Source organism: Lithobates pipiens, unplaced genomic scaffold, assembly GCF_037356315.1.
Source record: "Lithobates pipiens isolate NorthernLeopardFrog02 unplaced genomic scaffold, aLitPip1_a1.2 Scaffold_22, whole genome shotgun sequence".
Classification (NCBI taxonomy): domain Eukaryota; kingdom Metazoa; phylum Chordata; class Amphibia; order Anura; family Ranidae; genus Lithobates; species Lithobates pipiens.
In genome coordinates, this window is record NW_027507784.1 from 154,335,310 (window position 1) to 154,361,333 (window position 26,024).

General features: G+C 43.4%; 1 protein-coding gene across 1 annotated transcript in view; it reads right to left on the reverse strand.

Moving 5' to 3' along the window:
* The window catches only part of CCNYL1 (cyclin Y like 1), a 121,460-nt gene that overhangs the window by 72,852 nt on the left and 22,584 nt on the right, over positions 1 to 26,024 (reverse strand). The gene's annotated exons all lie outside the window — the stretch shown is intronic.

A 26,024-nucleotide genomic window follows, 5' to 3' on the forward strand; every position in this document is an offset into this window, starting at 1 on the left:
GAAGCCCACACACAATCGGAATGTCCAAAAAGGGACGGTTATCAGACCTATTCCTCCACAAAGTCCGGTCGTGTGTACGCAGCATTAGTCATTGTTACATATCTATAGAATTTTGTCTCAGGATAGCGAGTACATTACACTGCCTGTCATAGAGGGGACAACAAAGCTGAAAGGAGAAGAAAGAAAAAAAAAAAAAAAAAAAGCTTAAAAAGGTTAAAAAACGAATGCAGCCACCATATACATCCCAGGCCTAGTTAGTTATTAGGTTTATGGAATATTATTATTAGGTTTATTAGTCATTTCAAATCGGTTAGCCTGGGAGACAGGTTCTCATTTTATGACAGGTCACTGGACCGTTCTTCCATAGTGGGTACAGCTGTGCCATTATCAGACGGAAGCAATCTGGTGGCTGTGCATTAACCACCATCAAACTCGGTGCCAGTTTCCATACATAGAGGAAATGGTCTTGTACACTAAGCACCTTATCGAGTTGTATTGGTATAGTGAAGAACAACAATTTTCCTTCCTTAGGTTACGATTACATTTCAAATACAATTCATATAGTAGAAGGTCAACAGTATAGAGCAGCGATTCTCAGCCAGGGTTCCTCCAGAGGCTGCTAGGGGTTCCTTCAGCATTGGGCATTTTCTGCCTCTTGAAGAAGTTCCCACCGACACCATTGATCATTTTAGGTATCTGTAAGGAGGCAATTCTTCCTAATGACCATCACACTAATGTATCATGAGTTGTAGATTTAAAATTTTCAGCAGGGGTTCCCCAAGACTGGAGAACTATTTCAAGGGTTCCTCTGTGTTGAAAAGGTTGAGAAAAGCTGGTAGACTAATTTTATGTGCATTTCCAAACTTTTACTGTTGAAGAAATCTTATGGTTTAGTAGGTGCACTATTAGAAAACATAAGGGGATAGGGCAATAACCCTGCCTGGTTCCAGTTCTGATCAAAATGGATTTGGGCTGTTGCATACATCATTTTGTCACATTAATTCCACTAGGAATCTGGGTAGATCTAAAGAAACAGTCCACACCAAAGGTTTTTTCTGCATCTATTAAATGTCAGAACAACTACACGGAGTACTGCCAATTGTTTCCTTATGCCCCATTCACACCTGAGCGTTTTGGAGCTTGTGGCTGGGCTATGTTATAAGAACACAGGTTAAATTAAGGAAATGCCGTGGATTGACCATATGTAAGGTATTAGAAATAAGGAATTTATGTACAAACTGTATAAGTGATAAGTACTATATCTAATAATAATGTATTTTGGTTTGTAATGATGAAACATTTGTTATAAAAGAAATAAGGAATTAAAAAAAAAAAAAATTAAGAAAATGCAGTAAGTAGTGCAACGGAGTGGAGGGTGGATTATTAAAATATATATACACACACACACACACACACACACACACACACACTCCTTTCCATATAATACTTTAAATGTCTTAGAAAAAAAATATATAATATTGTTAATCATTCTATAGGACTACAAATGTATAAATGTATAAAAATGATAATCAAAATCAATGGCCAATTCAATAAAAACTAGTAATAATGTTAACCACTTGCCGCCTGCCCTATAGGCAAATGACGGCTGCAAAGTGGTTTCAAAATCCTGACTGGGCGTCATATGAAGTCCTCAGGATTTTGAGCTGCTGCGTGCCCCCAGGGGCACGCATCACGGCAAAAGTTGTTGCGGGGTGTCCGTCTGACACCCCGCAACAATGATCTCGGTAAAGAGCCTCTGACGGAGACTCTTTACCACGCGATCAGCCATGTCCAATCACGGCTGATCAGTGTAAATAGGAAGAGCCGTTGATAGACTTCTCCTTGCTCGCGTCTGTCAGACGCGAGTAGAGGAGAGCCGATCGGTTGCTCCCTGACGGGGGGGGGGGGGATTCTGTGCTAATCGATTATCAGCGCAGCCCCCCCCCCCCCCCCGAGGATGCCCACACTGGACCACCAGGGACGCCACCAGGAGATGCCCAGCACCAGGTAATGCCACCCTAGACCACCAAGGATTCCAGTCAGTGCCCACAATGGGCATCACTGATTGGCATCCATCAGTACAATGCTGCCTATCTGTACCAGCTATCCGTGTCCATCAATGCCACCTCATCAGTGCCGCCTCATCAGTGAAGGAGAAACCGTACTTATTTACAAAGTTTTGAAACAAAAAAAAAAAAAAAAAATATAAATATATATATATATATATATATATATATATATATATATATATATATATATATATATATATATATATATATATATATATATATATATATATATATATATATATATATATATATATATCCATATCCCGTGTTTCCCCGATAGTAAGACGTATCGGGAGTTTGAGGGGTCGGCTAATATAAGCCGCACCCCGAAAGACATATGTCTTATTTTCGGGGAAACACGGGGGTATTGCCGCCTCCAGTGGCGTACTAAGAGTGGGGCGGGGGGTGCGGGCCGCACCGGGTGCCACACCCTGGGGGGTGCCAGGCCAGCGCCCCCCCCTCCGACTTGCATGCTGGGACTTGTAGTCCTCTAATGCAGTGCAGCCTTGCTTGCTGGGACTTGTAGTCCTCTTCTGTAGCGCATAAAATGCATATACACTAAAAAAAAAAAACATTTTACACAGTTTTTTTAGCTGTCAGTGCCCCTTTAACTGCGGGATGCGGACGGTTAGAGCGGGATGAGCGGAGGGATGTGGAGGCCGCGGGAGCAGCAGTAATGTTTTCCGTGGTCCATCAGGACCATGGACAACATACAAAAACACGCTGTGTGGGATACTGTATGGGGCTGTAACCCTATGGGAGACTGTGATACGGAGCCACAAGCAGTGCTTATACCGTATGCTATATTTTAGCCCCTAGACATGAGCGCTTCCGGTTCCAGTGGTAAAAGGAAGAGTTACACCGTGGAGTATAAAAAAGCGATTGTCAAAGAATCTTGGGGCAAAAATGTAGTGCAGTTCTGCAAGGAGAAAATGTTGGATCACCGACTGGTCCAAAAATGGCGTGCAGAATACACTAACCTGAGTGAAAAAGTGGAGAGCGGAATGGCTAAAAAGCGCAAGATTGGATGTGGTCGGCAACCAATGTATACAGAGCTGGAAAGCCTGGTCTCTGAGTGGGTTGCAGACAGGAGAGCAAAGACATTGGTGGTGACCAGGGCTCAGATTCAGGAATATGCCCTTGCAGTGTCGCCACAGTTTGACATTTCCCCTGAACAACTCAAGGCATCACAGCACTGGGTGGATAACTTTCTTGAACGCAATGACCTGTCTTTGAGAAGATCCACAACCCTCTTTAGATTGGAAGATGCTGAGATTGTTAAAACGTGCATTAGCCTACAAGAAGTTTGTGGATGACATTGACTTCTCTAAATACAGTCTTTGCAACATGATCGCCATGGATGAAACTGCCGTGTTCATGGGCCAAGCAGCTCAAACCACCATTGATCAACGAGGTGCCTCCTCAGTGTACGTTCCCTCCACCGCTTATGAAAGTGCACGTGTCACCTGCATTTTGACGATTCGTCTGGATGGCACTAAAGCAACACCGCTACTCATTGCAAAGGGCAAGAAGGAGAAGATTGAGCGGGTTTCTGGCATTTATGTGCTGGAAACTGAAAAAGCCTGGGCCACACAAGATGTTATAAGAAAGTGGCTTGATTTAATGCTGCCGCTTGTAATGCGCGGGAACAAAAGAGGGATGCTGATCTGGGATGCAGCCAGCACACACCACGCCAAACCCATGAAAAACTTCCTTCATGAGCGGAGAATCGACCAAATCATGATTCCTGCAGGGATGACGGCTTATCTTCAGACTCTCGATATCGCCATTAACAAGCCGTTCAAGGACTATCTGCGTGTGGAAATCAATGACTACATTGAAAACCGAATGGAGAGAAATGTACGTGGGAACTTTGTGAAGCCCAGACTGCCAGAGATTGTTAACTGGGTGAAGAATTCTTGGAAAAAGATCACTAACACCTGCGTTGCAAATGCACTGCGAGCTGGCTACCTGGACAAAGCCTGCTCATTTCAGGACAGTGCCGTTGCTACCCATGAGAAATATGGGCCAATGATTCGGCAAGAAATGTCGTCCCGAGAGTCCCAAGAAAATCCACAGGAACCTAAGAGTGTGGATGTTTATGATGATATTCCTGAGGATGATGACATGGTTGTCATGGAATAAATCTGTTTTATCTTCCAGTATTCCACTGTTCGTTCTTACCATTTTTCATTGTTTTACATGTTATGCAATGTTGTAACAAGACATTCTTGGCACTTCCTTTTATAAAACCGTTTTGTGGTGAATACAATACTGTTCAGGTTGTTAATAAATGTTAATTTTATGGTTAAAACAAAAAATTCGACAATTTTTTTCCAATATAAGACATACCCCGAAAGTAAGACATAGTGGGGCTTTTGGGGATAAAAATAAAGTAAGACACTGTCTTACTTTCGGGGAAACACGGTATATAAAACTAAACTGACCTCATTTGCAGACAGGTGGTCCTTCCTTTTAGCTAAAATAACCAAGAGATGCATTTGCTAGCCAACTTTTTTTTCTTTGAATATATATAATGTTCGGGGGACCAGGTAGATCGCAGGACACAGGCTTTTCATACAACAAAGGGTTTATTAACTTGAATAGCTTTACAGCAGCCAAAAACAAAAAGGAGAAAGGGTTTGTAGTCTCACCGACTTGCAAAGTCCAGAATAGCTGTCTTTATCAAAACAGAGCTTGATCTTGATGGCAGGTAGCTTCCCCTGCCAGGAGCCTTCCAAACAGGACACTGCTGTCCACTTTAGTTGCTGCAGTCCAAAATAAACACCATCCACCATGTCTTCTCACTCCTCCACACTCATCTACCACTTCCTGTCTTGTTTTTTTAAAGACACCTCCTTAACAGGTGGGTTAATCAATTTTATTCCCTTAAACAGACCACAACCCAAACAGAGGGGAAATATAGCATCCTTCCAGGACCCAGCCACGGCGTCCTGTACATATCCCCCCCCTGTGCCCCAACGCCAAGGAGGTGGAGGCAACAGTGGAGCTCAGACAATGGACTCGGGAGAGGGCATCTGCATTTTGATGCAGTCTCCCGGGCCTATGCTCCACTACAAATTTAAATTCCTGGAGTGCCAGGAACCACCGGGTAACCCTGGCATTAGTCCCTTTTCCCTGTCTCAGCCATGTTAAAGGGGCATGGTCAGAAATCAACCTAAACTTCCTCCCCAAAAGGTAATATCTGAGGGATTCCAGAGCCCACTTAATGGCCAGACACTCTCGTTCAATTATGGCATAGTTTTTCTCCACTGATGTTAACTTCCTGCTGAGGAAGACTATCGGGTGTTCCTTGCCATGAATAACCTGTGACAACACCGCTCCCAATCCTACATCGGAAGCATCAGTCTGGACAACAAACTCTTGAAAAATTAGGTGCTACCAGGACAGGGTGTTGGCACAGCGCCGACTTGAGCTCCAAAAAGCCTTCTCAGCGTCTGCATTCCACTCCACCATGACCGATTTCCGACCCTTAGTCAGATCGGTCAACGGAGCCGCCAACGTGGCAAAGTTGGGTACAAACCTCCTGTAGTATCCCACCATGCCCAGGAATGCACGTACCTGCTTTTTTTGTGAGGGGGCGGGGCCAATTCTGTATAGCCTCTATCTTGTTGACCTGCGGTTTCACTACCCCTCTACCTACGATATAACCCAGGTATTTCACCTCCTCCATTCCCAAAGCACATTTTTCAGGGTTTATTGTAAACCCCTCCTTCCAAAGAGAGTCCAGCACTGCCTGCACTTTGGGCAAATGTGATTCCCAGTCTTTGCTAAAAATGACTATATCGTCCAAGTATACCGAGGCATACTTCCGGTGAGGTCGTAAAATCCTATCCATTGCTCTCTGGAACGTGGCTGGAGCAGTTTGCAATCCAAAAGGCATCCTTTTGTACTGAAAACTCCCCTCTGGGGTAGAAAAAGCAGTTCTCTCTAGCAGCCTTAGTCAACGGTATTTGCCAATATCCCTTGGTAAGGTCTAACGTAGTGATATACCTGGCTGGACCTAGTCTCTCAATAAGCTCATCTACCCGGAGCATGGGGTAGGCATCAAACCGGGAAACTTCATTAAGTTTCCGGAAATCATTGCAGAATCGCAGAGTCCCGTTGGGCTTCGGTACCAACACAATCAGGCTCGACCACTCACTCTGCGATTCCTCAATAATCCCTAGGTCTAACATCTTTTATACTTCCTCTGAAAACGGCCTTCCTTTGAGCCTCTGGGATGCGGTAGGGCCGGACAAAAACTTTGACTCCTGGTTCTGTAACAATATCATGCTCTATGACACTAGTGAGCCCTGGCAAGTCTGAAAATTTTTCTTTATTTCTCTGCAAGAACTCCTTTGCCTGCTGACTTTGGGTTTTAGACAGGGTATTTGCTACTTGGACACTCTCCACCTCAACCCGAGGCTCAAGTTTTGTACTAGCCAGGGAGGTCACTGGTTCCCTGTCTGTCCAGGGCTTTAACAAATTTACATGATATATCTGGAAGGGTTTCCTCTTGCCTGGCTGGTGGACTCTATAATTTACCTCTCCCATTTTTTCTACAACCTCGAAAGGGCCTTGCCATCTGGCCAAGAATTTACTTACCACAGTGGGAATCAACACTGCTACTCGATCCCCCACTTGGAAGTTCCTAATTTTGGCTGCCCTATTATAGACCCGTCGTTGAGCCTCATGGGCTTTTTGTAAATGTTCCTTAACTAGCGGCATCACAGTTCGGATCCTCTCCTGCATTTGAGAGACATATTCAAGAAGACTTATGCTGAATTGGTTCACTTTCCCATTCTTCTTTAACAAAGTCCAGTAATCCACGAGGTCTCCGCCCATATACCAATTCAAAGGGCGAAAACCCAGTGGAGGCCTGGGGCACTTCTCGGATAGCAAACAGGAGAGCTGGTAACAGGCAGTCCCAGTCTTTCCCATCCCTTTGTACCACTCTCTTGAGCATAGACTTAAGGGTCTTATTAAAACATTCTACCAATCCATCTGTTTGGGGATGGTAGACCGATGTGCGCAGCTGTTTAATCCGGAACAGTTTGCATACATCAGCCATAACCTTCGACATAAAAACGGGGTGCCCTGGTCTGTGAGTATTTCCTTGGGAAAACCTGTCCGTGTAAACAACTGGAATAACTCCCGTGCAATAGCCTTAGAGGAGGTATTCCGCAGGGGTAGCGCCTCAGGATATCGAGTGGCATAATCGAGGATCACCAGTATGTAAGAATGACCTCGAGCCGACTTTACCAAGGGACCCACTATATCCATGGCTATCCTCTCGAATGGGACCTCAATTATGGGCAGAGGGACCAACGGGCTCCGGAAATGTGTCGCCGGAGCGGTCAACTGACAGGTGGGACAAGAGGTACAGTATCTCCTTACCTCTGCTTTCAAGCCTGGCCAGTAAAAGCGGTCGGCGATCCGTGCCTCCGTCTTTTCAACTCCCAGGTGTCCCCCTAAAACATCATCATGGGCCAGGTCCAGGACCTTGCGTCTATACTGTTGGGGTACCAATAATTGTTCTACCACATTTTCTCTCACTTTAGTAACCCGATAAAGCAATTCATTACATATTGAAAAATGTGGCCACCGCTCATTAGCACCTGGCTCTTGGGGCTCCCCATTTATTACTACAACCTTTTCCAGTGCCCTGGCCAAAGTGGGGTCCTGCATCTGGGCAGTACCAAATGCCCCCTGGGGAACACCCAAATCTGGCAAGTCAGGGGTAGAGGCCATTTCCTCATCCTCTTCCCCCAGCATTACCTGAAGCGGGGAAGGTTCCCCCCCCCCCCCCTCAGTGTTCAGGTAGGTCTGAGAACCCCACATATTGACATCCTTAACAGTATCAGCACTATTTTCATCATTATTAACCAAAGTCTTGGCGTTTTTATCAACTGGGTCCATATTACGAACATGTGGCATCTCAGGGTTATTACCCTCAACAACAGGAACAGAGGGACTAGTTTCTTCCCAGTCTCTGGACCTTTCAGATAGTTCTCCTTGTCTCCAAAGTTTTGCAAATAACGGACAGTCACGTCCTATGATAACGTCATGTACCAAGTTCTTTACCACCCCCACCTCTTGAGTACCAGTGCCACATGCTGTGGAGATGGACACCGAGATGAGAGGGTACCCTCTAGTGTTCCCATGAATGCACACAACCCGCAAAATTTTGCTTACCGGCCCGATCTTCCCAATTACTCTAGGGTGAACCAGGGTTACCATGCTTCCAGAGTCCAGCAAAGCCTGTGCAGGGTGGTGGTTCACTTGGACTTCACACTCAAACTTCCCCTCTCCAAGGTCAAGATGTGTTGTACAGGCTTCATGGGCATAAAACGACCCCCTTCGAAGAACCCCGCATTCCATGGGCTCTTCCTGCAATGGGCCCGGGCATGACATCGCCAACATTGTACCTCCCCTCCTCTCTGAACAGGAACAGGTCGCTGAGGGGGTAACGGGTGTGACTCTTGGCCTTCCGGGGTGTTGGTTCCAGGGCTCCTGGGGACATCCTTTCGAAGGGTGGCAGTTGGTCGGAAAAGCCGTGGCAGACTGGGCCCTTGACGCTTGGTAGGGCCAAGCAGATCCTCCACCACTGTATATCGTTCCACCATCTCGACAAGGAGGTTCACCGTTTTCGGGTCTCCATGGCTGACCTACCGTTGAAGGTCGTCTGGCAGTGACCTTAAGTATCGGTCCAGCACGACCCGCTCCACAATTTGGGGACCAGACAACACTTCGGGCTGCAGCCATTTTTTTTACTAGTTGCACCAGGTCATGCATTTGAGACCGCAGTGCCCGATCTGGACGATACTTCCATTGGTGCACTCGTTGGGTCCGGACAGCCGTAGTCACCCCCAACCGAGCCAGTATTTCCGCCTTTAATTTTTGATAATCTTTAGCGTCTTCTGGTGGTAGGTCGAAATAGGCTTTTTGAGAATCTCCAGTGAGGAAAGGAGCAATTAAGCCAGACCACTGGCCCTGGGGCCACCCTTCTCTCTGCTGTCCTCTCAAATGTAGCCAGAAATGCCTCTACGTCATCACTCAGGGACAGTTTCTGCAAAAAATGGCTTGCCCTTATGGTCACCTGGTTGCCAGGGGCAACAGCCACTTGTTCACGGCTCTGAGAAAGCTGTTGCATTGCTTCTTTTAAGACAGCCATCTGAGCCTGCATAACCTCTTGTAGGGTCGCTTGCTGGGCTGCTAAGCGCTGATTAGCTTCCTCATGGCGAGTCTGCACTTGCATATTAGCCAAGGACAGCTGTTTAATTAGCTCCTCCATTGTTTCAGCTTTCAACAGTTGTGCAGCTTTAACCCAGGACATAAATTCACCGTACTGTCCCTTTAAATGTCAGTTTAAACCCAATGCAAAAAAAAAAAAAGGAAAAAAAAACGCATGTTACTTTGTCCTGCCCGCATTCGAGCACCACTTGTAATGTTCGGGGGACCAGGTAGATCGCAGGACACAGGCTTTTCATACAACAAAGGGTTTATTAACTTAAATAGCTTTACAGCAGCCAAAAACAAAGGGAAAAAGGGTTTGTAGTCTCGCCGACTTGCAAAGTCCAGAATAGCTGTCTTTATCAAAACAGAGCTTGATCTTGATGGCAGGTAGCTTCCCCTGCCAGGAGCCTTCCAAACAGGACACTGCTGTCCACTTTAGTTGCTGCAGTCCAAAATAAACACCATCCACCATGTCTTCTCCACTCCTCCACACTCATCTACCACTTCCTGTCTTGTTTTTTAAAGACACCTCCTTAACAGGTGGGTTAATCAATTTTATTCCCTTAAACAGACCACAACCCAAACAAACAGAGGGGAAATATAGCGTCCTTCCAGGACCCAGCCACGGCATCCTGTACAATATATATTATATATACACACACACAAGCATATGCTGCCCTAAAACTTGGATCTCTCTCATGATGGCACAGCAAACAGTTTTCAGACAGTGATTTTTGGAAGTATTCCTAAGACCATGCACTGATGTCCGATCACAGGATCAGGCCTGTTTAATGACGTGGCACCTGAGCCCAAAGATGACAGGCATCCAAAATTGCACTGCGGAATTGTCCCCTGCACACAGATTTCTCCAGTCTCAAAATCTTTGAATGGTATTATGTACTGTAGAATATGGTATATTTTAAGTCTTTGCAAGTAACTTTTCACAGATTGGTGATCTTTACGTTTGAGGTGCTCTGACTTTTTTTATACCCAATCAGGTCACTGATCTGTTGGAAAATGTTCTTCCTTTTTAGTACCACTTCCTTTCCCAGCTTTTTTTGTCCTGCTCAAAATTCAGACTTGTTACTGTAAATTTCAGCCCTGTGTGCTGCACATTGTGGGGGGGGGGGTCATCCGTCATCTCCCCCCCCCCCCATCACGCAGAGCAGCAAACTCATGTGTTATGGAGCTGAATGGTTCAGATGGCTGCAGTAACAATGTCCTACCTCCTGTGATAGAGGGTACACTGATCCGATGCCGGGACATCAAATCAATGTGAAATCACAGGAGGCAGCACACTGGTAGAGAAATTCAAAACCAGCTCCCCGACACTGCAGGAGATAGTCGCTCTGATCAGTGGCACTGGTGAGGCTGCAATGGTCTATCAGGTCTGCAGTCTGACCATCTTCTGTATCAGATCTGCTAGGGGTAGACCGAATGGAAATTTTGATAATACTATCAGCAGTGCATTTAAGTGTTACTAAAACCAGTAAGATGAAAAAAAATTATTCATTCTCGCCCACAGCTTATAAATCTTTTTACATTAAAATACTGCCACTATGTACCTTTTTGACTGATCTGAGTGTTCAGGTGGGAGGAGATTTCCACTACAGCCTGTGTCCTCATGCTGTTATGAGAGGCAGATCATCCATGAATCAAGATGCAACATCCCACCCACTGTGTAGTTACTGCCTATGGAGGGAGGGACTGGGCTGTCATTTAGGATCTGTATACACACCTAAATGTGTGAGGTCAATACCATGTGACCTGACTAGCAAGAAAATGATCTCTACAGCAATAGCGACCAAACAGAGCATGTGCAGGGGGACCACTCTTATCTGGCCTTGCCCAGAGAGCCTTATTACACAATACAGAGGTTCCCCCCTTAAAGTTCCACAGTGAGTATAACAAGGATGCTATTCTGCATATACAGACCAATTTTACTGTTGTGGGGTTGAGCAACACTAAGTTTAAGATTACAGACATGATACAAGAGATGGTCAGAGACTGCATTTTTCCTTGCATTTTTCTTGAGCTTTTCTTGCATTAAAAAAAAGGTGCTAATAATGGGCAACAATGAATTCTTATACAGGCAGTCCCCGGGATACAAACAAGTTAGGGTTTGTAGGTTTGTTCTTAAGTTGAATCTGTTTGCAAGTCAGAACAGGTACATTTTCAAGTGTAGCTTCAGCCAAAAAATCTATTTTTAAGCTTTTTGGATAGCATAGGGAAGGGTTGGCACCCTATGTAACATTTGTTTAGCTGTCTGTGCCCCTGTACAGAAGGCTTTACCTTACTTTCTGTCCCAGTGACAATTGGCTTTTGAAAATTTTGGGTTGTTAGGGAAACAGACTGGTGATAAATCTGTGGAGACACCTTTTTCCCATATTAACTCTTAGGCTGCTTTCACACTGGGGCGGTATTCAGGCGTTACAGCGCTAAAAATAGCGCCTGTGTAACGCCTGAAAAAAACCGGCCCCTTTAACTCCAGTGTGAAAGCCGGAGGGCTTTCACACTGGAGCGATGCGCTGGCAGGACGGTGAAAAAAGTCCTGCTAGCCGCATCTTTGCAGCGGTGAAGGAGCGGTGTATTCACCGCTCCTACCCATTGAAATCAATGGGACACAGCGGCAATACCGCCAGCAAAGCGCCGCTACAGCGGCGCTTTGCGGGTGGGTTTAACCCCTTTTCGGCCGCTAGCGGGGGTTAAAACCACCCCGCTAGCGCCCGCACACCGCCGCTAAAACGACGGTAAAGCGCCGCTAAAAATAGCGGCACTTTACCGCCGACGCCGCTCCCGCTGCAGTGTGAAAGCAGCCTTACAGGAGTGAATTTGCCTTCCTAGGGGTAGCTTTACTCTCACTTCCTGTGGTCTCCCTCCATTTGTAAGTAGGAATCGTTTGCAAGTCAGATGTCTAAGCAGGGGGTCGCCTGTATATTTAAATTGATGACATTTAAAAGTCAAATACAAATTATATTTAAAAAAAAAACTGTCACTTTCGGGTTTCGGCTAAGTGCGCCCTGTATTTTTGGTTTCGGCACCAAAATTTCAATTTGGAGCACCCCATAAAAAGAAAAGAAAAATTATACACACAGCTTAGCATAATAAGATCACAATTCTAGCAATGTAAAATCTTTCAGAGAGACAGAGAGAGACAGATTTGGGGGCTGCAAGTAGTTTTCTAGCAAAAAAAAATAAATAAATAAAAAAATAAAAATAAAAGATTTTAACTTTAAAACAAAATGTCAGAAAAAGTTTTAAATGTTTAAGTGGTTAAACTTTTTTTCACTTAAACACAGTCTATTCCATTGACAAATTGTTACAATGTTTATACTTAAGTTCAACTGAAGAACATTTTGATTCTTGGCAGACTGGCCAGTTTGTTTTTTTTCTTCCTTTCTTTTGACTGCTGTGGCTTCAGAAGAGCAGAGAGAATTTTATGCATAGAAAGAATTGTGATACACTTTAGTCAAGATCGCGATAACGATGCTTGACAATTAACTGTGCAGCTCTAAACACACACACACACACAGTTATTTGTTGTCATGCTGTCAAATGTTTTGTCATGTGGTACTGGTGCAGCAATTTTACAAATGTGATTTTTTGGGGAAAAAAACACAACAAAAAGAAAACGAAACAAAACACTATACTGTTTTTTGTTTCTTTCCTCCCATGAAAGCAAGCCCTTTTTTGTATAATGTTTAAGATGTTATGCCAAGTAAATAGATACCCAACTTGTCACGCTTAAAACTGCGCACATGTGGAATGGAGCCAAACTTCGATACATAAAAAATCTCCACAGGCTGCGCTTTTTAAAAAAAAAAATTTTTTTGTGGAGGTCTTGCAGTAGAATTATTGCTCCCGCTCGAACGTTCGCAGCAATACCTCATGTGTGGTTTGAACGTGATTTACATATGCAGGCACAAGCTATGGCACTTAAAATTGAAAATAAATTCAATTTAAAAAAAAGGTTTTTATTTTTACATGTTACCTTTAAAAAATAAAAAAATAAAAAATTGATTGCTTTTATTCCGATTACAAGGAATATAAACATCCCTTGTAATAGGAATACAACATGACATATCCTCTTTTAGATGTGGGGTCTATAAGACTCCTAACTCTAGGCTGAAGAGCCTGAGATAAAAAAAAAAAACACCCCTCAACTGCCAGGGCTGGACACGTTGTGCCCGGCCTCAGACTATCGGGGGGGCCATCTGGTCCTCGGTCAGCTCCATCGTAAACTTCCGCCGCCAGCAGATTCTCTCTCCAGCTTGCTGATCACACACGTCCCACCACCTGTAGAAATGATCAAGGAGCTGAACTGCCGCTAGTGCAAGGATTTGCCCACAAGCTGCAGGCACCATTCATATATCTACACTAAAAGCACCGGATGTGGTATACTGAGAAATGGAAGTGGTTAAACTGGTACATTTCTCAGTTCAAACATTTGATCCATTTTCTATTTTTTATTATGAATAAAGTATAGGTTTATGAGATTTGCAAATTGCATTTTTTGATGTAGATTTTAAACAGAACCTCCAAATAAAATATATATTCTCAAATCAAAGGCCCTGGAGAATAAAATTGTTAAAATTTCTCATTTCATCCAATATTTGCACAAGGGTTTATCAATTTTTTTTTAAATAAAAAAAAAATATATAATTCCCACTTCATTTGTTGTGCGATACAAAAATATGCTGTAAAAAAATAAACCCAACATGTCACATATAAAATTGTGCAGAGCCATTGAATGGCGACAAACTATGGTATGTTAAATTACCCTTAGGAGAGGCTTTTAAAGTGGATATAAACCCGATTCATAAAATTTGACCCAAGCACATATAATTGGTAGCATTTGCTCATCTCTCTCCAAAGCACAAAGTCCTGTGTCTTTCTGCTGTTTCGTTGCTCAGTTATCAGCATAACTTGACAAGTTCTGTCAACCAAGATAAAACCAGCCTGAAATTTGTGTCAGGGGAGTTTGCTGTAAATGGATTAACAGAGAGCTTGCTTGTCAGAGCTCTGCACATTCCTTCCTTTGCCTATGTGGAGTGGTACGCTTTTCCTCCAATCAGCTGTCTTGGCTGTACGTCAATAATCCACTCCTCTTAACACCATGTGCACTTTCTCCCTGCAAAGGTAAAGCATAATGGGCTACTATGCATCGCACAGTAGCCCATTATGTGTCACTTACCTGACACAGGAGCCAGAGATGTCACTGCTGTCCCCTGCAGTAAGGAGCGTCCATCTTCTTCCGGGTATCGCTGCTCCGGCCACTTACAGCGCCGGAGCAGCAATGACGTCACTCCCACGCATGCGCACGGGAGCCGCCACTAACGGCATATCACCATTAGCAGCAGCATGCTGCCAACGTCAATGGTGCGCCAGCGCACCTCAGTCTACAGCGCATGTGCCATAGACAGCGGTGACTGTCTTTTAGTAAAGATCTCCTAAACCCTGTAGGTTTAGGAAATATTTCTTGGACCTACAGGTAAGCCTTAATCTAGGTTTACCTGTAGGTCAAAGTGGTTTGTAAGGGTTTACAACCACTTTAAGACAGCAGATATACAAGACTTATGTAGGGAGATTTGTTTTATCTCTGTGCATCATCTGAGGTGGTTCACGTCACTGAGTATATGTGAGGGTTTACATCCACTTTAAAAGCCTTTACAGCTTAAAGAGTTTTGAGTTAAACAAAGTCTGACACTACCTCACATGTGTGGCGCTGTCACCATTTACAAGATCCAAAAAAAAAAAAAAAATCTCCCCCTTTTTATTTTAATCGACTTGTTTTGCTAATCACAAGTGAGGAACATCATCCCTTTGTGATGGCATGGGCAGTGACAGGTACTCTGACAGATCTGGGGTTTATTAGATCATGTCTCTTCTCTCCCGTAAAAAGCATCTGATCAAACCGAAATTGGTTTGAGAAGCCACGTAGTTTCCCGTTTCTTTTGTCAGTAGGGGAAGATACGGATGTACTCTTCCATGCCCTGCAGTTTAAGTTTAGTGAAATTTGATGGTGACCATTTGTGGACTGCAGTCTTCAAGTCACTCCACATTATTTCAATGGGGTTTAAAATCTGGGCTCTTACTAGGCCAAGCAAGGACATTTACTTTTTTCCCCATTGACAACTTTGTTGGAGGGCAGCAGATTTTCCTCAAGCATTTGATGACATTTTTCCTTCTAGCCCGACAAATGCTCCAGTCCCTGTTGCAAAGAAACACCCCCATAACAGGATATGACCACTTACATGCTTTAGGCTCCATTCACACCTTTTTGGAAGCGCAGGTGTAATAAATGCAATTCTAGAATTGCTGCAAAAAAACACTGGACATGGTTTGCTTTGCCATTACTTGTTAATGACACCCTAATCGTGGTGCGACTTTGCCATGAATGGCAGGCAAAAGCTTGTGATGCAATAGCTGCAAATTGCAATGTGCTACCCTGCCATCCAAAAGACTCCTACTTTTTTGAGCAACAAGCATAGCATCTCAATTTATCAGCCACCAATCGTGGCAAAATCAAACCACAATTAGGGAACCATTGCCAAGTAATGTTATCGAAATTGCATCTTGCCACAATTCTGGGATTTTGGGCAGAATCGCAGCGATTACAAACACCTAGGTGTAAATGGAGCATTACTGACCAGAACACCATTTTCCATGCTGTGACTGCATGTCGTTCTTGAGGAGTGGCTTTTTTTCTGCAACCCTTCCATACAAGCCAAATTTGTGGAGAAGGTTTGATTTTGTTGTCACATGCACACAATGACCACTCCTTGTCAAATATTTATGCTTACATACTGCTTCAGGAGAAGTTTCTGTAGGCCACTTAGTAGCCTCTCTGAACAGATTCCCAATGGACTTTCATTCAGTTTCATTTTGTCCAGAAAGGGTCTGTGTTGTAGCAAATACCTTCCACTTCTTAACAGATTTCACTGTGCTTCTAGGCACAGTCAATACAAAGCCTTTGAAAAAAATTTAGTGTCTATCTCCTGACTTGGGCCTGTCCACAACTTCATCCTGGAGATCTTTTGACAATGCATTTCCCCCCACACTTGATGGCTTGCTTCAGTTGCACTACCAGGAACTGAAATGCTCCTGGAAAGCTCCATTCATAATGAGCTAAAGCAAAAGTAACCACAGCTGATTACAGTTGAAAGACAAATGGCTTTGTGTGCCATTAGGATGGTGATTTGCTACATCTAAAATTGATTTTACAAGTCATGTTTAGGAAGGGATGATCCTTTTTCCCCAATTCAGTGTTAATGTTTTTGATTTTTTTTATTCGGACATGTTGCAGTTATTTCTTACTTGGATGTTACAAGTTGCACAAGTTGAGTAAATACAGCAGGATAAAAGAAACCATGCGTCTTCATTTTAGGTTGCTACAAAATGGGATTTTAAAGGGAGAGTAATTATCTTCTATACCAACTATGTATTTCAATATCATATCAATATTCATATTAGATGTGTTTTGCAGTACAGCGATATCTTTGTTCACAAATAGAAGATTTAACTGCTTGTCGACCAGCAGTTTTACTGTGGCAGAATGGCACGGCTGGTCGAAATGACTTTACCTTATGTCGCTTTGCCTTTTGGCCACTAGGGATGAGCATGCATGCCCACAGCTGATGCGGGTGCGATGACCGCCAGGCACCCATGATCGCTTGTGACAGAGCAAGAACCAGGATCTGTATGTAAACACACAAATGATGGTTCTTTCAGGGGAGTAGAGACAGATCGTGTGCTCATACTAAGTATGAACACCAATCTCTCTCTCTCCTCCTAGACATTAGCACCCCCACCCACAGTTAACCTCTTGCTCGCCCCTAGTATTAACTACTTCTTCGCTGCCAGGGACATTTATACAGTAGTCACTGAATTTTTATAGGACTGATCGCTGTATTAATTATCAACGGTCCCAAAAATGTGCCACGTGCCTGCCGCAATATCGCAGCCCTGGAGGAGAGGGGAAAAAAAAAAAAAAAAAAAAACACAGATCACCATTACTAGTAAAAAGAAATAAAATAAATTAAAATGCCATAAATCTATCCCCTATTTTGTAGATGCTATAACTTTTGCGCAAACCAATCAATAGGCTTATAGCAATATGTATTAACAAAAATATGCCATACACTGAGAAACAAAAAAAAAAATGTTTTTTTTTTTTTTTTTTTAGAAAAAGCCAAGTTGGGGTTATTATAGCAAAAGGTGAAAAATACTGTATTTTTTTTTTTTTTTTTAATTGTCGCTCTTTTTTTTTGGCGCTATAAACAAACACCACACACGCAGATGATCAAATACCAAAAGAAAGCTATTTGTGGGGGGGGGGGGGGGGGGAGAAAAACTCATGTCAAATTTGTTTGTGTACAACATTGCATGACCGCGCAATTGTCAGCTAAAGTGACTTAGTGCCGTATTGAAAAAATGGCCTGGTCATTGAGCAGCCAAATCTTGAGGGGCGGAAGTGGTTAACAAAATTGATAAAACGATACAAATGAAATGCACAAGATCAGGTGACAACATATACCATTCATTGTAGCTTCAAAGTGTTTGGAATGAAGATCTTTAAATTGAACCCTAAAAAGTATCAAATGATTACATGCAGTACTAACACCTCTGTTATGGGTTGTTTGAGGTTTTACAAAAAAATATAAGATTTCACTAAATATAAATGAAATGTTCAGCAATTTTCCAACGGTATTTCAAAGGCGGGCCCTTCTGAATGTCATTCAAGATTGTGACACTTGGTATGTACAAGGTTATCAGACACATGTTTGCAAAATTCACGTACAAGTATTTGAAAATAAGGTAGTAACTTCAGTGTCCCTTGCCCTTCAAGTCAGTCATTATTGAACAAACCATTATTGACTCAAGAGATGTAGAATGTGTCCATTAAAAAAAAAAAAAAAAAAAAAAAAAGGGGAGGCAAGTGAGATTAAGTGAATCTATGGTTTATACCACCCCCCCAAAATAAAAAATCTCAGCTTGGCTGAGGGAGGAAAATGTTCATGGCAAAAATCTGACTTCTTTCAAAGACCGAAACACGGTTCAATATGCAATGTGCATGGCTGAAATTTGTGTACTGCACCATGAGAAATAGAAGGGACAGACTGCAGCCTAGGGTTATAGGGAAGGGAAGAGAAGAAAAAAAAAAAAAAAAAACACACACACACACACACACACACACCACCCTTAGATGGGACCTGGATCTTAGATGGCTTTTACCTCTGTGGTTGTTTGTCTTTCTATGCCATATTCCTCCCCTTGGTTGATGGTGTCTAGTCTATTTTTGTGCTTTTTTTATAGTGGTTTTTGTAATTGGAGTATTGTATATTATGTTGCCTTTAACGAGATGTTTTATTGGGTCTTTAATAACCATATTAACTTTTAGAACTTATTGTACTATGGCACTGTTTACATTTCTCTGAGGTACAATTGTGGGTCGGAGGTGATGGCCTCCTGAAATGGGCCCATACATTACCCATATTACAGCAGTGTTGTCAGCTTCCGGTAAACAGGTTTGCCCCTACACAATGGAGGTGTGTGCATGCCCATCCATTTCACAGAAGCTGGTGTGGGGATTCTATGCTATATTTGGACTTTTGAGATTGGTCTAATTTTTTTTTTATGCAATTTATTTTTCATAGTTTTTTAGTGCCACAAACCTCCGATATTTTGTCAGTTATGGCTTGTAATTAACTATCGTGCTGCCTGCTTGTAGATTTATTGATTTTAGCCAAGCACCGATACGTTTTTAATTTGTTAAAGAATAAACAGTGCTCACAATGTGCCAATGTCAAAAAGGTGATTTGTTTGTAGCAGCTAAAGTTTTCTTTAGGATAAGCATACATGAAAGCAGAGACACAAGCTACATACATGTAGGGGGAAAAAAAATGTTCACATTTTAAACCATGCATGTTCTAGCTTGTAGTGTTAAAATCTAGAGCACAAAACTGTAGTAGGTATAAGTGATAAATCAGACCCAATAAATCAGAACAGCCGCTGTCTGGAAAACTAGAGAATGTGAACTCGAAGTTTGCTGACCTCACCCTCGAGCCATTTCATAAAATGAATAGAGGAAGTAAGCCCTGTTTGTAACACATTCTTCTTTCTCAGGACTATCTTCCTGTTTAGCCCTGTTCCTGGGAAAATGTAACAAAGGGTGTGTGCCTTCAAAATTCAGGATGGCCAAAAGTTTACTTCAATGCAGCATTAAGGTTGGCTATTTTCTTAAACATCTGAAAACAACTCTAGTGAAGTGTGATCTTGAAGGACAAACGAATGCAGCAATTGACAATGCAGCAGTGTACAGAGCAGCACAAGTCACAAGGGTCTGATCAGATTACCTCTTTTATAATCTTGTTCTCTAATCAGTCAGAATGTGATCCCAAAGCTTTATTCCTGGTCTCACCTACACAAGCACAATGTGCTGGACCATGCTTAAGAGCCTCTGGGAAGTTTACAATAAAAACAAGTTAAATAATCTACAATCTGTTCCATCTATTGCTTCAGCTTCTAACCCAAAATACAGTACATTGCAGAAAATGCTGCTTAAGGCTGGGTTCACACTGCTGCGATGCGGGAACGCTGCAAATCTACAGCGGGTTCCCGCATTGCATGCCTCCCGGTGGCAGTTCACACTGCCCTATGCCAACTGCTGGGAGTGTCAGTGAAAAGTTAATGACACCTCCAAATCAGTTCGCATATCGCAGTGCGATCTGCAAACTCGGACAGGAATCGGATCGCATGGTGTGAATACCCTTGTGATCCGATTCTGCTGCGGACCAAAAAAAGGGTCCTGTACGAGTTTGGGCCGGATGCGATGCAAATTCAGACATACTATCTGTATGGCTGAAATCACATCGCAAAGAGAACGCATGTGATTTGCACTGCAGTGCGAATCACATCCGATCTCATACAACGCAGCAGTGTGAACCCAGCCTAAAGGAAGTGGTAAAAGGTGGGTGTTTTATATTAATACGTTCTGTGCATCAAGATAAAATACCTTGTGTGTAGCAGCCTCCTCAGCACCCCCTAGATACTTAACTGAGCCCCATATCTCTCCAGCTATGTCCACAAGTGTCTAAGCTGTCCAGGACACTACTTCTGATTGGCTGAGACACAGCAGTGGCACCATTGGCTGCAGCAGCAATTAAAGTCAGCTAGCCAAATCAGGGGAGCAGGGCTGGGGCTCTGTCTGAACGGATACGCGGAGCCGTGACTCAGCTCCAGTGACCCCAGAGGAAGCTGGTGGCTGTGTGTGTTGGCACCAGCAGCTGACCCCACCAGAACACTCGAGCCAGCTGCTGATTTTCCAGCATGCTCATCCAAAAGACAGTCAGCTTCTGTCAGACCGGCTGACACACACGGGCCGAACGGAGGACAGTTTTTCTTGAACCGGCCAATGGCTCCCAACACTGGCCCGGGTGTACAGGGTTTAAGTCTTGTGTTACTGGTAACTAGTAAAGGACGGGTTCTCAGCCTTTTCAAGAGCAAGGGCCACTTAACTTTGTGGGCCCAAATTAAAAATAAAATGGTTCAGAACTCAAATTTTCAGGTTCATCTTTTTTGATGGGACCAAAGCCCATTGGATGTTTACCTAATGTGGTAAAAAAAAAAAAAAAAAAGAGGCAGACCCAACCGGATCAATAAATGTGAAAGGGGCCCAATGCCGCTTTTACACTGATGTGCTTGGGTTTACCCACACAGTTGGTGTAAAGCACCTGTGGCTTTCATGCATGTTAGCTGTACTCAGCATTCAGGAGTTTTTGTGCGCTTTCAGAAAGTGCACCAAACCTGCAGGATATAATAATAGGAGTTCAGTGTTCATTGCTAACCCGCTGGAGTACTGTGCTGCACCTGTGGATCAGTGTAAGCAGCTCAAAAAGGTGGTACTGTAGTGTCTGTTCCTAACATGTTTCGCCAACGGTGGGTTCGTCAAGGGTCTTTGATAGACACTAGTGATGAACTAATACACAAAAGAGAAATATATAGAATAGTCAAATGAATTCTATCATCAGTATAGTTTAATACAAATAAAGTTTCAGAAAAATCAATATTCACCCTGTCCGAATCAACCCCCACTTGCCAAAGCAACCACCAAAAAACTCCCACCTGGCAGCCAGCAAAGGATGAAGGATGCCGCATGACCACAGAAGGTACAGGAAGCCAGCATCTACGCTGTTGACACTGCTGAAGCCCCGAGGGCTGCACTCACATGAACTCATCTCTGCAGTAAGTTGACTACCTGTTTAGTGCATCGTGACGGACAATGAAGTCTGCTATTCGATACCTAGGTGCTCTGATTGTGGATGCTTATTGATTTATGCTTTACAGCTTCAGGTGTCTATTGACCTTGAAGTTGTACTTCCCCCAGTACGGAAGTATCCTTGGCTTATTTAGCCCCATATATAATCAATTGCTCAATTATATCTTTTCTGTCCCAATGGTCATTTAGTTGGCATGATATAATATTTCACTATCTGGTTGAGCTTTATTATAAGCATATTCAGAGCTTCCCTTTTTTTTTTGCTCTGATGTTCAACCATTAGCCCTCGGATAACCCTGTACTTTATGCACATTGTGCAAGTAAAAACATTGAGGTTTTTAAAGCCTTATGATGGACTTGTATATGTCCATTCATTATTTAGGATTTTAATTATATATTCCAGCTTGGTCTTTATATGGTTTCTGTGGTTATGCCGCGTCCTTCCTCCATCCTCTGATGCTGGCCAATAGGTGGGAATTTTTTGGTGTTGCTTGGGTAAGCGGGGGTTGCGTCTGACAGGATGAATATTGATTTTTCTGAAATATTATTTGTTATAAAACTATACTAATATGCTAGTCAAATGAATTCTATTATATACATTTCTCCTTTGTGTCTTAGTTCATCACTAGTGTTTATCAAAGTCCCTTGAAGACACCATTGGCAAAAAACGTCAGGAGCGGACACTACAGTACCACCTTGTGCGTAAAACTTAAGTTGTCCATAACATGTTCAATGTGCATTTTACACAATATTAGGTTTTTACTATGCGTTAAAGTTTTTAAAATTGTATTACCTTGATGGACTCATTTTTCTGGCACCGCTATAATCCCAATAGCCATTTACTCCTTTTCTGTCAATTTAGGGATGAGGTGCATGTATATATTCTAGCCTTACTGCTACTTCAAGAAAATCATCTAATATCTTTAAGAATAGTAAAATGCTGTCTTAACCCCGAGCAGTGCAAGCTACTGGATATCAGTTTATGAACAGACATACATTTTAAAGATGCTGCCGAGAGGACTTGGGGAAATCAGGGTAGTACCATTAAAGTACAGTTGGTTCTTTTTGCTCTGTCACAAAAGAAAAACACAAATATGCACGCGTGTGTGTGTGCGCGCACGCATTTGTTTTTAGGGTACATCCCAAAAGGAGCAAGGCCTACTTCTATAAGAAGCTCTGAGCACTGAGGCATTTGGCAGGTGGTGGGGAGGCAATATGTTTTACTCCCCTAAATCAGGGGTCTTCAAACTATAGCACTCCAGTTGTTCAGGAACTACAAATCCCAACATGCCTCATCATGTCTGAATGTCAAAGTTTTACAATGCCTTATGGGATCTGTAGTTCCACAACAGCTGGAGGGCCATAGTTTGAGGATCCCTGCCCTAAATGCAGCACAGTTATGCTGCAACCACATGCAATGCAGGGCAGTTGCAACACAGCCTCATGACATGCAACAGTGCCGTTCAACACAACGGTTACATTTCCTGCCGCAGCATATGTGCGACCCTGGCTGCTGCCTCTACAAAGATTAGAGCACAAAACCTTGATGCAATAGCAATGTAACATTGTAACTTTTCATCAGGAAATAATTTTCCCAAGCGGATCCTAAAAACTTACATATGTTTTTTCCTGGTACAGAAAGAATGAAGGTTGCACTAATTACAAGCTCAAATCTATATTTGCAATTCTTATCAAGAGATAACTTGCATGGTACCTTTAAAAAGCCAGTGCTGATCATATGATCATGAAAAAACATTGAGCATGATCACGAGCACAGCCAGCTTTCAAGCCTGCAAAGCTTTAGAACAAAAAAAACAAAAAACAAAAAAAAAAACCCACACCTCCATACTACTATTAAAGGTATATTTTGTTGCCGTTTGCTTCTTATATTTATATATATCTTTTGCATATTACACGGATGAAATAGAATAAAACCATGTCGCAGAAAAATGAGATGTTGCTACAATAAAATTACATAACATTAAAAGCATAACCCAAACATATAGGGGGATACATATACAAGGGCCTTCCCATTGATCTTAAAGTGGTTTCTACCTTAATTAATTATTTGCATTAAAGTGGTTGTAAACCCTTAAAAACCACTTTGACCTACAGGTAAGCCTAGATTAAGGCTTACCTGTAGGTCCAAGAAATATCTCCTAAACCTATACGGTTTAGGAGATATTTGCCCGAAGACAGGCACCGCTGTCTACGGTGCATGCGCCGTAGACAGCGGCGCGCAGGCGCACTGAGCGCGGCATTTCCAATAATGGAGCTGCCGCGCGTGACGGCTCCCGTGCACATGCGCGGGAGTGACGTCATCGCGGCTCCGCCGAATGACAGCGGCGGAGCTGCGAGACCCCACCAAAAAGATGGATGCGGCGGACTACAGGGGACAGCGGTGACATCGCTGTCTCCTGTGTCAGGTAAGTGACACATAATGGGCTACTATGCGATGCATAGTAGTCCATTATGCTTTGCCTTTGCAGGGAATGAAAGAGGAAGTAAACCATCAAAAAAAAAAAAAAAAAAGGATTTTTGTACACTGAAGGACTGAAGTAGGTTATGCTGCTGCCGCCTACATGGGGTCTTAAACCCTGCAAAGAAAATAAAAAAATAAAAAACACTGGAGCCAGCAACTAGGTAAACATCTGGTGTGCAGAGGACATGACAAATGGAAGAGCAATAAAATGGTAGTGTAGGGAGCTCATCACAAAGCACAGAAAGTCCTGGAAAATAGGTACAACTATTTTGTGTTCACGGATACCACAAAATGCCCTTGCTGATGCAGAGGGGCAGACATTGCACCCCTGCCTCTGTTTTATATATAAAAAAAATATATATACTCCTTTACCATACGGCTCTCAGCGCTCAAGCAACCAGCTGTGCCTCCTCTCTGCCCATCTTGCAGAAGCAGCAGGCAGGGCTGAGGTTTCCCAGCTGACGTCAGCGTGATGCGAGGAGGAGAGAGAAGAGACAGCCAGTCACACGATTGCCGGGAGCCCCCGTGAGACACGGTGAAGGAGGATTTTTAATACAGGGACAACGGGGTACAGTATGAAGAGACAGAACAGATAGTAAATATACATATAGGTTATTCTTGCAGCAGGAGGGGGATGGGGCACAGTCAATAGGTGAAACACAGTGGGGACACAGGAGGAGAGCAGGCTGCAGTTGACGAAGGCACGCAAATAGACCATGATGTCAAAGGCTCTGTCATTTAAAGGACCACCATTTAACCCCAAATAAAGTTCAGCTGTTCTAGTAGGTCTTTCCTGACATTTTCTTAGTCGCATCCTACAGCAAAAGCCATGGTCCAGAGCTTCCAAAGCATCAGAGGGATCTCAGTATTAAAAAGGTCAGGAGAAGGGTAGGTACAAAAGAAATTCCAAGGCATTAGATATACCATGAAACAGTGAAAACAGTCATCAAGGAGAAAATATGGTATAGCAGTGACATTACCAAGAACTGGATGTCCCTCCAAAATTAATGAAAAGACAAGAAGAACGGTCAGTGAGGCTGCCAAGAGGCCAAAAGTAACATTAAAGGTGCTGCAGGAATATCTGGCAAGTACTGGTTGTGTGGTACAACAATCAGCCATATTCTTCATATGTCTGGGCGATGGGGTGTGGGGGGGGGGGGGGGGGGCAAATAAGACAGCACAAGCACTGTGCTGTTCATGGGATCCTTTTTCTTTAAGGTTAACGCTTTCATGAAAGATTTTTCAAGTAAGCCTATACTAAATTGTCAAAAATGTATTGTTTTTAGCCATTACAATGCTGAAGTTATACAATGAAAGTTTGTTTTTAAGGCTGGGTTCACACCACTGCGGCAGCGAGACCCGGATGTGATTCGCACCACAAATCACATCCGATCTCTGTGCGATGCGAGTTCAGCGATACAGATAGTATGGCTGAATTCGCATCGCACCCGCCGCAAACTCGCACGGGAGCCTTTTTTGGTCCGCAGCAGAATCCGATCGCATGGGTGTTCACACCATGCGATCCGATTCCTGTCCGAGTTTGCAGATCGCACTGCGATATGCGAACTGATCTGGGGGTGTCATTAAGGTTTCACTGACACTCCCAGCAGTCCGCATAGGGCAGTGTGAACTGCCGGCGGGAGGTATGCGATGCGGGAACCCGCCACGGATTCGCGGCGTTCCCGCATCGCTCCAGTGTGAACCCAGCCTAATACAGAATGCCTTTAACACAAACATTTGAAAAAGAAGGGGATGAAAGGCTTTCAAAGCCCCGTGTCATATTTTGAATAAGGGCCGAACAGTCTCAATTTAGTATTAAGAGCAGACTACTTTTAACACCTCAGGGAAAAGCTCATCAGTCAGTGACTTAAGCAATTCAGTACGTTTTCACAGCCGCAGAGTCTAATGCAGCCAAAGCTGCAGGCACTAGATCCGAAGGTAAATGCAAGGTAGTGCA